We start from the raw sequence: 12,473 nt of genomic DNA, 5'->3' as shown, positions 1-12,473 counted from the left end.
CGGGCGCGTCTCCGGTCTTTGGCCCGCCAGTAGGGGAGCGCTAGGGCCCTCGGGATCCCCATTTTCTCGGAGCTCCAGCGGGGATTTTAGAGGGGCGTAGCAAGATAGACCTGCGCGTGGAGGGAGTTTTAGGGACAATGAAAGCAGGAGGCGTTGCGGGGTGCGATAGAGGAGGGACGCTGGGGAATTCGTGGCTGCCGTGGAACCCCGAGCCCCGCTTTCCTCTCTTCCCCACCATAACACACACGTGTTTCAGTAGGGAAAAACGTGTGGTTTCCCCCCACCCGGGAGAAGAGTGCAGCATGACAGAAGCCCCCTTTCCCCTCCTCCCATTTCCACTGCAAATGCCGAGGGATGAGGGAAAGCTCTTGGCCTCCTCCTCCTTCCAAGGTGCTTGTGGGGCAGGCCGTTCAGGTTCAAGAGTTCATGTTTACTTCCTGCGTTGCCTAGGGAAGGCATTTTTGAGGTCTCTGGGAAAAAGAGGGAAACCTAACTATCCCCCCCCCCCAAATATATTTATACAGTGTAGTTATTAATGGAGAGCAGTCCCTTAAAAAAGTCTTTAAGGAAGGTGTGGCTCCGTTGATTGACTGAAGATTTAGAGCATACAAACCAAGAGTAAATGTGCCTTCCTTTTTGAAATTAGAATTTTGCCAGGTTATTAAGTGGTAGCCAGGGATGGGGATTGCTAATTCTGGGGGAATCTCATCTGAAGCCACCAGAGACTGGTTTGAGCTCACGGTTACTGGTTCCCAATACCGTTTTATCATTTTTGGTCTTATTTTGCCAGTTTGTACTTTTCCCTCTTTTTTTGTTTTATAGGTAGAGGTTCCGAAGCCTACACTTTAAAACTTGATTCATGCTGAAACTTGCTTAAGAATATTCGGCTCCCAGGGCTAGGACACTAACACAAAAATATTGGATGGGATACTTTCCAAGGATATTTTATCAGATACAATACCAATTGGCTTTCTCATCTTGTGAGACATGAAGTAAAAAATATAAAAACTAATCATGAAATGAATTTTAATATAGATGTAATAAGATTTTTAAGGAAGAATCTGTGTTGCTTCTTAAGAGATATTACACATGGTTTACCAGTGATTTGTATGGAACATGATGTTTATTTGGGCTCTAATATGTGTACTGTAAGTGTGAAATAACAACAAAAATGCAATACATCTTTAAGCCTGTAGGTCAGCAAAAATTAAATTAGCTTTGGTTTCTTCAATAGTCCTTATTGTTTGATGGCTTGTATGATCTATATATTCTTTCTTCCTGTTCTGTAGCTATGTCACTTCTGAGAAGACTTGTTTTGTACTTTAACAAAATGTAGCAAAATATAAATAGCCCAAAGCAAAAAACCATATTTCATTGAATGAGTAGGCAGTTAGTCCAGTAGTTAAGACACCAGGGTAGAAATTAACAAAACTATGAGTTTTAGTCCCACTTTAGGCATGAAAGCCAGCTAGGTCAGGGGTCTCCAACCTTGGTAACTTTAAGTCTTGTGGACTTCAACTCCCAGAGTTGAATATATCTGAGAATTGGAATCCACAAGTCTTAAAGTTGCTAAGGTTGGAGACCCCTGAACTAGGTGACTTTGGGCCAGTTACTTTCTCTCAGACCAACCTATCACACAGGCTTGTTGTTATAGAGAAAATAGGAGGAAGGAGGAGTATTGTGTATGTATGGTCCATTGAGTTTTTAATAAAAATAATAAAGGCAGGATAAAAAATAAATAACGAGGAAGTACAGAAAGTCTCACCTGGAAGGTGGGAGGGTGGAACAGAAAGCTGCCTGAATAATGAGGAAAACATTTAAAAAGTGGGGGGGAGAAATGATTTCTTATGTTGATTATACAGTATCTGTTCATTTCCTCTAGGAAGGAATGAGTGGGTTCCTGACTAAAGAGAGAAGGTTTCATTCTAATGTGAAGATTAGTGGAAAAGATGACTCAGAATATCTGGAAGAAAACTCACTCATCATCTTCCCTCAATCCTAGACTTTTATTAATTTTTCCTTGTCTATTTCTATTGCAGTAAACAAATATATAGTGAGCTCTTTTAAAATCTCAGAATATATCATTCAGGTTACTGAAGAAAATAGTTTATGGATATTGATTATTGCCCCATATTTGGGACCACTCAAGCCTCAATTGTTGCCTTGAAATCTGCCTTGCTCTGCCTGCCGTCCACGTCAGAAACACTATAAAAGCAAAATAATTTAATTCTAATTCATTCCTTATGCATATAATGATTTCAGAAAGTCTCTTAATTGAAGAATATGTAGAAGTATTGTGCACAAACTTGAAGCAGCCTTCATTATTTTGATACAATAGCTCTTCTATGCTGGTTGATAAGTTCAGAAAGTCACAAGGAGAAGGCCATGTAATAACTTGTTTCAAGTTTCCCACCTGATAACAGGGGTGGGTGGGTGGGATGTCGGGGAGCAGGACTGTCACAGCAAGTAAAGCAAATAACGACTTACTAGTTTGTGTTTATGCACTACATGTATGTAGCCAGAATGCCATATGAACAGAAGGACATCATTTTTCTACATTGCCTCTCCCTTGAGAAATCAATATTTAAATGACATGTATTTCTACATACCTTGAATATTCTCCCATATATCAAAAAGCCTTCTCTCTTGCTGATTTTCTTATTTTGCTTCCAAACCAATAACCCATTTTACAATTGTAAGGAAGAAAGGGAAAAAATGGGAAGAATAGATCAATCAGTTTGTATACAAAATTATTAGCATTTTGTATAAGATGGGATGAGGCTGGAGAGTTTTGTCCTAAGAAGCTTTATCCCCTAATAAACTGTGATGCTGAGAATAGTAGATTTACATTAACAATTCGTTGCTATCAAGAGGATTGTTTGGGAGAATTATATATAATGTATCACAGATTCTAGTTGTTATGTTTTAGCAGATTTAGGTTAGTTTCCTGTAGTTTCTGTTTTCCATGTATGTCTCAACTTCAGCTTATTCTAAAATGTGTACCGTATATATCAATTACAATCTGTTGTAGAATTAAATCAGGAGTGGATGACATATACTCCTTACGTTATTGCCAGCTCCTATCAGTCTTAGCCAGTATGACTAAGGCATATATCCACAACCAAATTCTGACACATTCTGACTTTATACACTGTGCTAAATCAAGACCAAGCCACATTGTGGCTGATTAAAAAAATAAAGTCTTAAGGCAATTTGTGGAACCAGCAACCATCTACCCAGTTTTATTTCTTTTGCACGTATTCTTCCCTTAGATTGAAAATAATGCTGCCCATAGAAGACAGTGATTTAGTCAACTGTGATAGGGCACCAACAATTAGACCTCGCTACAGTTTTCCAGAAAGTAAGATTAATGGCTTTATTAGATCTTCTATGGTCCTATCTTTTTACTAGTTATATAGCCATTTTCTGGTTAAAGCTTAAACCAAAAAGTAGTATTTTTTGTGGTTCAGAAAGTTCCACAGTTTTGTAGAAATTCATATCTTGTTTTTTTAATGATCTAGGTTACATTTAGTTTGACAGTTGACACCCCACCACCACCATTCCTGGAAGAAACAAATAGAATCTGCAACAAATTGTTTCAGTGTATGAGTAAGAAAGTTCATCTAGTCACAAAAGCCCTCTTCTGTAGGCTATTCTATATGCTCAGCCCCATGTTCCTTTTTTATTTTTCTATCTCACATTCCATATTGCATACCTTAAGGGTCAGGCTTAAGTCTCAATAAGCTATTTTGTATTTTAAGAGGGAGGGGGCTTAGAATTCTTTTTAACAACAGTCTAGTAAGTTCACTAAGGCTGTTATCTCTTGTTCCTTCCTGTCCTTTAGCTCCATCCAGCACTTTAGTTTCCTGCTTGAGATGAATGATCTTGTGGAATTATTTGGTTGCTAGTCTAGGTGTTAGGGATTGGATTTAGATACCATGCTGTAGATGAAAGAACAATCCTGGGCATGCAATATATAGTATTAAGTATAGACAGTGCAATCAGAATGATAGTACAGGTAGTCCTCAATTTACGACCGCAATTGAGTCCAAAATTTCAGTTGCTAAGCAGGACAGTTGTTAAGTCAGTTTTGCCCCATGTTATGACCTTTCTTGTCACACTCATTAAGTGAATGATTGCAGTTGTTAAATTAGTAACATGGTTGTTAAGTGAATCTGGCTTTCCTATTGATTTGCTTATCAGAATGATCTCATGACCATAGGATACTGAAACTATCATAAATATGAGCCAGTTGCCATGGGTTTGAATTTTGATCATCTGACCACAGGGATGCCAGTCATAAGTGTGAAAAATGGACATAAGTAATTTTTTTCAGTGCTGTTATAACTTCAAACAGTCACTAAAAATGTTTATAAATTGACTACCTGTAGCCAGATTTGCTGAGCCCAAACTGCAATGCTTATATATTATGTATTGTGCGCAATATAAATTGGTGCTATGTAGAAACCTAGCCATTTACCTTGCCTAGATCCACACAACATGCTAAATCCACTTGTTTGGGAATTGTTTTGAACAGTGTAGGTTTGTTTTGGGGCAGTAAATTCAATTTCTGTGGTTTATAAACTGTGATATATGGTTCAGTTTAATATGAATTCAATCATCATTCAACAGACCATGGTTTACAGTTGGCCCTCATAGTTTAGTGGTCCATAGTTTAGTGGTGACACCAGTCTTTATCGTTTTATTTATTTATTTATTTATTTATTATTTAAATTTGTATACCACCCTTCTCCCGAAGGAAATATCTAGTTTCGGGTTTAAAAAAACTTATAACTTGAGTGACAAATATGAATGTTGAAGTACAGACAGATTAAAGAAATTATTTATTAACCCAGAGAGCAATTTATCCAGGATCAGTGTGTATGTGTGTGTGATCATATATAGTTTTTCCATTTCATCATTGTGTTACTGTAGAATTCACTAGGTGCTTACAGTTATTCTTTCCATCTTTAATATGGCACTTCTCCATTGGCTGATTCCATTTGAGATCCTAGAGGGTAAGATGGACATAAGCTTTTCAACCACATGGTTATTTCAAAATATACTTGCCAAACATCAGTCTCTATTACTCAGTTACTGCAATGCTGTGTGGTTAAGACTAAGATAAGCAGATGTTTATTTTTATGTCACTTATTCCTTTTATGTTCTGCAGTTAGATTGCTATGAAGAAAATTTGTACTTGCAGTTGTTTACAGATTTGCATAGCATAATTTTAAATTCCAGGATTTAAAAAATCTGATTTTTTAGAAAGTAAGTTAAAAAAAACACTGATTAATATTTGAAATTCATTTTTTAAATGTCTGTGAAATTGTCAGAATGAACCAAGCCAGTTTCCATTACAAGTATTTCTGAATTAATCTTTACTTTTTAAATATAGTGTATTAATTTTGCGGGATATTAAAAGTATTTTCCTATATTTGAGCATTCACAATTTGTAGACTATATAGAGCAGGGGTGTCCAAACTACGGCCCGCGGGTCAGTTTTTATTGGCCCGCAGCAAATTCTCGGTGGACAGTGGGGTGCGGCCCCCGTCCTGGCCCCCAAGGAAGCCGCCGCTCGCCCGGTTGCAGATGCGGAGTGGCTCCGCTGAGGCGATCCCCGCCCACCCGGGGCTGCGGGCCGGCCATTCCGCCACTGGGCTGTAGGGGGTGCCCAGGACGCCCATGGCTCCAGCCCAGCCCACCAGACAGAGGAAGAGGCGGGCGGGCGGCGACGCCCATCGCCCCCCCGCGGGGCTGCAGCCCCGGAAGCCAGGCGGGCGAGGCGCTCTGCTTCCCAGCCCCGCGTGGGATCCTCTCCAGGCGCGGCGCTCTGCACGCGCTCAGGGGGCGCTTACTTGTCGCGGATGATGGTCTGCAGCTCCCGGATCTGGTCGTTCATGGGCAGGAGTTTGAGCTGGGCCGCCGATCCCGCCAGTCGTGACGCGTCGCCGTCGCCGGCGTGGCCGTGGCCTCCTCGGCGCCCCATCGCCGCACAGCAGCCGTTCGCCAGCGCAGCAGCATCGGCTGCCGTCGGCGCTGCTGCTGCTGCTGTCCGGGCTCAGGCTGTCACCGCTGCCCGGCCGGGTCGGCGCGCAGCTGCCGAGGCCCGCCCTCGCCGCCGCCGGCATCCCGGCCTCTGCCCCGCCGGGCCACCACGCGCGGTCGCGGCAAGGCATCGCCCATGCGCCGCCAAAGCAGCGCCGCGCGCCGCCACACGCTCCGCTTTACCTCAGCCGCGGGCCCGTGTGCCGGCCCGTGACGCGGCCGAGCTCGCCCGCTCCCATTGGCCGCCGCGCCTGCCGCTCCGCACCGCGCCGCCACTCAGCGTTCGGAGGAGGGGCCGGTGCCCGCCCACTCTCGCCCCCTAGTTAGCCCCGTCCCTTTCTGGCCTGGGTGGGAGCCGCGTGGCACACCTGAGTGGCTGCGAGGAAGTGGTGCGGGCCTCGCCTGGGCCTCCCCGGAGTCCCTCCATTGGCTGCTGTGTCTCCCTCAGTGGGAAGAGAGTTCGCGACGGACGGCGGAAAATCCCCAGTAAATACATGCTGGTTGCCAAAAGCTTGACTTTTGATGTAACTGGGGATGCTGCGAAGGTCATAAATGCAAAGACTGGTGGTAAGTCACTTTTTTCAGTGCTGTTGTATTGGTCGCTAAATGAGTGGTTGCAAGCCGAGGATTACTGGTAGCCGCTGTCAGTATTTAGGTCTCTATGTATTTAGGTTTCTATGCCCATAGCCACATCCACTCAGTCACATGAGGAGTTAGCCACGCCCACCAGTCACATGACCACCAAGCCACACCCCAAAATAAGCCACGCCCACAGAACTGGTACAAAAATCCCCCCCCCCCCCGTGGCCCGGGCCTTTGCTTATTTTTCTGTATTTGGCCCTCACTCAAAAAACTTTGGACACCCCTGATATAGAGGAAAGAAAAAAATGCAGAGCTACTAAAATTGTGGCTACTTTGTGTTCAATTGCATATTCAGGAAAGCTACATAGCTAGTTGTTTTGAAACATTTCATTGAACTGTTTATTCTTGATCACAGGATATATAACATGTTTTGTTTTGAAATTGTGGATAGAATTTGAATCACATGAAAAATAAGTGAAACTTAGTGTGGGGATTTGATAAAGTGATTTCCCTAATATCTGCAACTTATATTTTTTCCACAAAACTTGGGATAATGCACATGAAAGTTCAGTTTTCACAACAAATATAAAAAAGTATAATCCCATTAAAAAAATACATTTGCGGTATGTTTAATGGCTGATTAGGGATTTAGACCTAGGGTTTTATAGTCTTTTACTTACATTATTTCCGTAAAACCTTTGTTTGGTGGGTATTGGCAATAGCTTATGATTCTGGTTACTTAGATGTATAAATACTTTTAAGGATATTTTTGTCTCTTTATGCCTTTTATAAGATGTTTTTTACCTAATTGTGACAGAGATTAAATAATGGTTTGACCTAATGGATATTGCTAGTTTAATTTTTGTCTCTACCATTTCAAGACTAGACACTAATATGGAATTAATGACACTACTTTGTTTCCATTATTTATGTGCAATCATCTATAATAAGAGCTTGATGAAAATTGGTACTTTGAGTCAATTTGTAGTGTTAAATAAAAGTTAAGAGTTCTTTGCTGATGTGCCAGACTTTAGAGGATGGATTATGTATTTGTTGAGGAATCCTATATTTCAATTTCTAAAAATTCTTTACATTTAAACAATAAAGAATTAGGACTAAGTGCTCTATATGAATTTGTATAATACAACATAATATATATATTATGCATCAGAAAAAACAACTTTTATTCATGAGTAAACATACATTTAATGTATGTTTTATATAAGACATTTGCATTTTAATTTTAACTGAAATTTGTATAAATATTTAAGTGGATTTGCATATTTAAATAAGGAACAAATTGCTTGGCTGCAGTTAGTTCAACAAACCACAGGTGTCTGGATTCATACATCATGTAAATCTGTAAACCATATACATTTATATGAATTTTGAGTTTATGGATAATTGAACTTAGCCATTATGATCTGTTAATACAGTTTAAGATTTTGTAAAATGTGTGTGAACAAGAACATCATGGTTTGTTCAACAAACATTAAGACAAGCCATGTATTACCAGAATAGCCATCTAGCCAGTTTTTCTGTTAGTCAATGTACAGTGGATAAATCGTCTCATTGTTAGTTAAATTTTTCAAGCTGGCAGGTTCCTTGATTTTTGGTGAATATATTTTGTGCCCTATTGAATCACTTCTATATTTCATTTTGCTTGTTCTTTCACTGACCAAAATTAGAAAAATGTAGCCTGACCGATTGCTTGTTTTACACTAATGGTACCATGGAAAAATTGAGTATTGTATTAAATATATTATTACATACAATAAATCCAATACATTATTTTTTACAAAAATTAAAACGGCAAAATAAATAATTATGACAGAAATGTAGTGGCACATAAGCATACATTCAGTCAAAAGTGCAAATAGGCCTTTAGTTGATTCCAGAGGTTAACTAAGCTGGATAGGGAGGAAATTCCATAATCCAGGAAGTTGTGTTAAGAATACCATCATTTGGGTTAACACATAATTATTGTCTTAGAAAGTGCAAAATTATGTACTAATTCCCATGGAGCTAGTAAGTGGTCCTTCAGTTTTCCAAGATCTGAGTCATTCAGATCTGAGTCATGCAGAATATCTTTTATAATTTTGTGGCTAAGTGAGACAGTTGTTAAAAATAGTTTTGACCCATTTTACAACCTTTCTTGCTATAGTTGTTAACTGAATCATTGTAGTTGTTAAATTAGTAACACGATTGTTAAGGTGAATCTGGCTTCTCCATTGATGTTGCTTGCCAGAAGGTCACCAAAGATGATCACACGTGATACTGCAAGTGTTTCATGTGGGGATCACATGACACGACATGGGATACTGCAACTGTCATAAAACACATGCCAGTTTGCAAGTGTCCAAATTCTGATCTTCTGACGATGGGGATGCTGCAACAGTCTTAAGTGTGAAAAGCAGTCATGTCACTTTTTCAGTGCTATTATAACTTTGAACCAAACAAATGGTTGTAAATTGAGGACTACCTGTAACAAGGATGAACTATAGGGAGAAAATGAGTAGATAAAAATTGATAGAATTTTGGGAAGTTAGGGAGAATTAGAACTTTCAGCATTTATATACCGAAAACAATGGTAATGAAAAAATATACAAGAAATGTGTTGTTAATTAGCGAGTATAGTATATAAAATCTCTACGGATTTCTGCAGTAGCTTTCAATATATAAAACAAGTCTTAATTTCGCCTTACAGAATAGGATATGGTGAAAGATAGACAGCGGTGTTATGTGAACTTTGCAAGTCAAAATACCTAACGTCAAAAGAAAGATATGATTGGATTTGCTGGAATGTTGTGGTCTATGGCATAGTCCTTCCTAGTTTCTTACAGTTTTATAGTGTATAAGAGTTTATCAGGAACAGCATAAATAATTTCTCATCCTAGTAAACAAAACCTGACATTTGGCTAGCTAAAAAGCTACTTTCGATAATGCGGTAGATTGATTCTATGTTTTTTTTAAAGGATATTTTTCCTTTTAATTTGAACTGCTGACCCAAGCTCATAATATAAAGTATATTTTGAACTCCCTGATCTCCCTCTTCCCCCACCCTCCAGAATTACTGTGTTTCATAAGAATTGCTGATGAAGAAACTACTGTGGCTCTTAGCCCGTATATATTGTCACCAATTAATTGGTCCAATTAATAAATATGAAAAAAGTTCAAAGGATAAATGTTATAATTATTGACATGTAATCCTAGATATATTTCTTTGGAAATAATTCTATTAAGTTGAAACCATAATGGCAAGGTTCTCATAGCAAACAAAGCCAAAATTAAATAAATTACATTTGGTTTAGTATTTTCCATTCCACAAAAAATATGCTTGGGTTAGGTTTCTTAAATTCTCATTAAATTAAAAAAAATGTTCATCCCTGTAAGAGCTGATGAATTTAGAAAGTATTATTGCTTGGCTTAAATCGTGAGAGGATTTGGCTAACTTAGCAGTTAGTGTGGTTTATATAAATTAGTGTTTTTGACAAGAAGTGTTTTTGACAAGCCCTCTCTAGTTAATTCATCCTGTGGGAAGACTGCTGGTGAAAAACAGTACAGTGAAAAGCAGAGGATGTCCCCAAGTTACAGATTAGATTAAAAAGTGGGTTTTGAGAGTGAAAGCAGCATGGCAGTCATACTGAATTTTATCTTGCTACAGACCCCTGTGGCTCAGTTAGTGGCATTCCAGACAATCTGTTCATCTTAACAAATAGTTTGTAGAAAACTAGCAGTGAATTTTTTATATCGTCAGGCATTGTTAGGTTTCTTTTCTAGATTCAACCTTCTTTATATTTTGCTTTGGTTCTGTCAAAACTAAGAAATGATACATTTGAAACATCTGCTGTAATTCTGAATGAGACATTTCGTGCTGTTTTTGAAATTTTACTTTACTAATTGCTGATGTCTTAAATTAATGTTTTTCATTTTTGACACGAGTTAACTTATTCTTGTTATAGTACTCTTCGTATTCAGTTTCTATTACATATTGTTTTCCTTTACTATTTTTTATCAGTCGTTGACTTTGTGGTGTAATGTCTTTGATAGGTTGAAACATCAGTTAGATTGTTAAATTCTACATTCTTTGATTTTTGATTCACAGTGTTTTGGTTTATGCGTTATGGAGATTCAGATGTATTTTTTTTAAAGTTCCTTGAAATCTGCCCTATATCTTGCCTCAAAATAAGAACACCACCAGTATGTTAAAGCCATCAGCTTTCAGTAATTCTAATTTATTAAGAAGATTAATACAATAAGATGGTAATAGATATATTTTGTTCAGTTCTTTAAGCATTTATATGTTTTGTTGTGAGAGAAGATATTAGATTGATATATTAGTTGCCCACCTTAGTGTAAATTTTTTGTTCATCATTTTTCCCAACTTACATATTTCTTATGTATAACTAGATTTATTTATTGTGTGCTGATGATTTGGTCCTTCAGGAATGTATTGCAAAAGTTAATAAAAATTAACTCATATTAGAAATTAACTCAAAACGCATAAATTTTTGTATGGTGAGTTCAGTCTTCAGATAGATGCCTCTAGATGCTATTTTTTTCCTCTGGCCTCATTTCTGCAAAATAATAAATCACAATAGCCAGCAAATTACTGACTCAATTATGTAAACTTTTACTTAGAATATGTCTGATGCTGATTTTTTCCTTTTGTTTTATTATGGATTGAAATGACCATAGAAAGCATTAATTAAGAAAAATATGTTCCAAAATTATATTGATTTTATTTAGATGCAATTAGGGTTATCTTCTTTATTTTTGTTCAGTCTACTATTACATAACTTTTGCCAAATACCCATCTCATTGCAGTATTAAAAGGACATACAATTTTTTTATTTTTTGGGCATTTTTCTAATCTATTTAGTCATTTAATTCATAGCAAAACAGATTTGTGGTGGTTTTTTTAGTATTAGAAATTCTTAACATACTTTTATAATTTACTGTCTTGTTAATTTAATAGCTCAGAAAAAGAGTGGAAAAATATTAAAGTGTTCAGGAGAATTAAATTATTATATATTATATATATATAATCCAGTTTAGTAGTTAAGGCACTGGGCTAGAAATAAGATTATAAATTATAGTCCTGCTTTAGGCATGAAAGCCAGCTAGGTAACTAAGCCAGTCATTCATTCTTTCCGCACAACACACCTCACTGAGTTGTTGTGGAAAGAATAAGAGGAGGAAGGAGTATTAGATACGTTTTCCACCTTGAGATATTTATCAAAATAATAAAGGTGGGATAAAATATGTAATATAGATGTATATGCCTATATATACATAAATACACACATAGATATATTAGAGGTAATCCATAACAAATCAAATATAATAGATCAAGAATATGAGCAGTGTGTTGATACCCAGATCTTGTTCCCTGTTTAGCGTATATAAAATGAATTACTATTCCAAGATCATAAGTAATACTCCCAAACTAAGTTGCTCCATTCTGTTTATCTGATTTTAAGTTTTGTTTTCTCACTGAAGAATGTTTCACTTGTGTCCCTTTGTTCTATAAATTTCAGTCCTGTTCTCTAGTCCATTACAAACTATTTAAATGTTGTTTTTGTCTTCTAGATTATTAGCGGTTCTGCCTAGTTGTGTGTCATCTGATAAACATGCATCTAAAATATTAATACCAAAGTTGAAAAATGCTGACTGTTGTATCACCGCAGTTGGTACTTTAATTGAGTTTGATCAGGAATATTTGAGGAGTAGATTTTTAGTAACAGTTTTTAGTCAACTGTTGGACTGCATATCATTGAATCAACATTCAATGATGATCAAGAATGTCATGGGATAATTGATCAAATGTTTGCTGAAATCAA

The 12,473-nt window shown here is 37.7% G+C and overlaps 1 protein-coding gene across 3 annotated transcripts in view; it reads left to right on the top strand.

The window, feature by feature from the left end:
• QSER1 (glutamine and serine rich 1) overlaps window positions 1-12,473 on the top strand; it is a 45,074-nt gene that overhangs the window by 904 nt on the left and 31,697 nt on the right. The window lies entirely within an intron of this gene.

The sequence above is a fragment of the Ahaetulla prasina genome, chromosome 1 (assembly GCF_028640845.1).
Source record: "Ahaetulla prasina isolate Xishuangbanna chromosome 1, ASM2864084v1, whole genome shotgun sequence".
NCBI classification, from domain to species: Eukaryota; Metazoa; Chordata; class Lepidosauria; order Squamata; family Colubridae; genus Ahaetulla; species Ahaetulla prasina.
The sequence above is the reverse complement of the archived record's forward strand: the minus strand, read 5'-3'. Positions and strand labels throughout refer to the sequence as shown.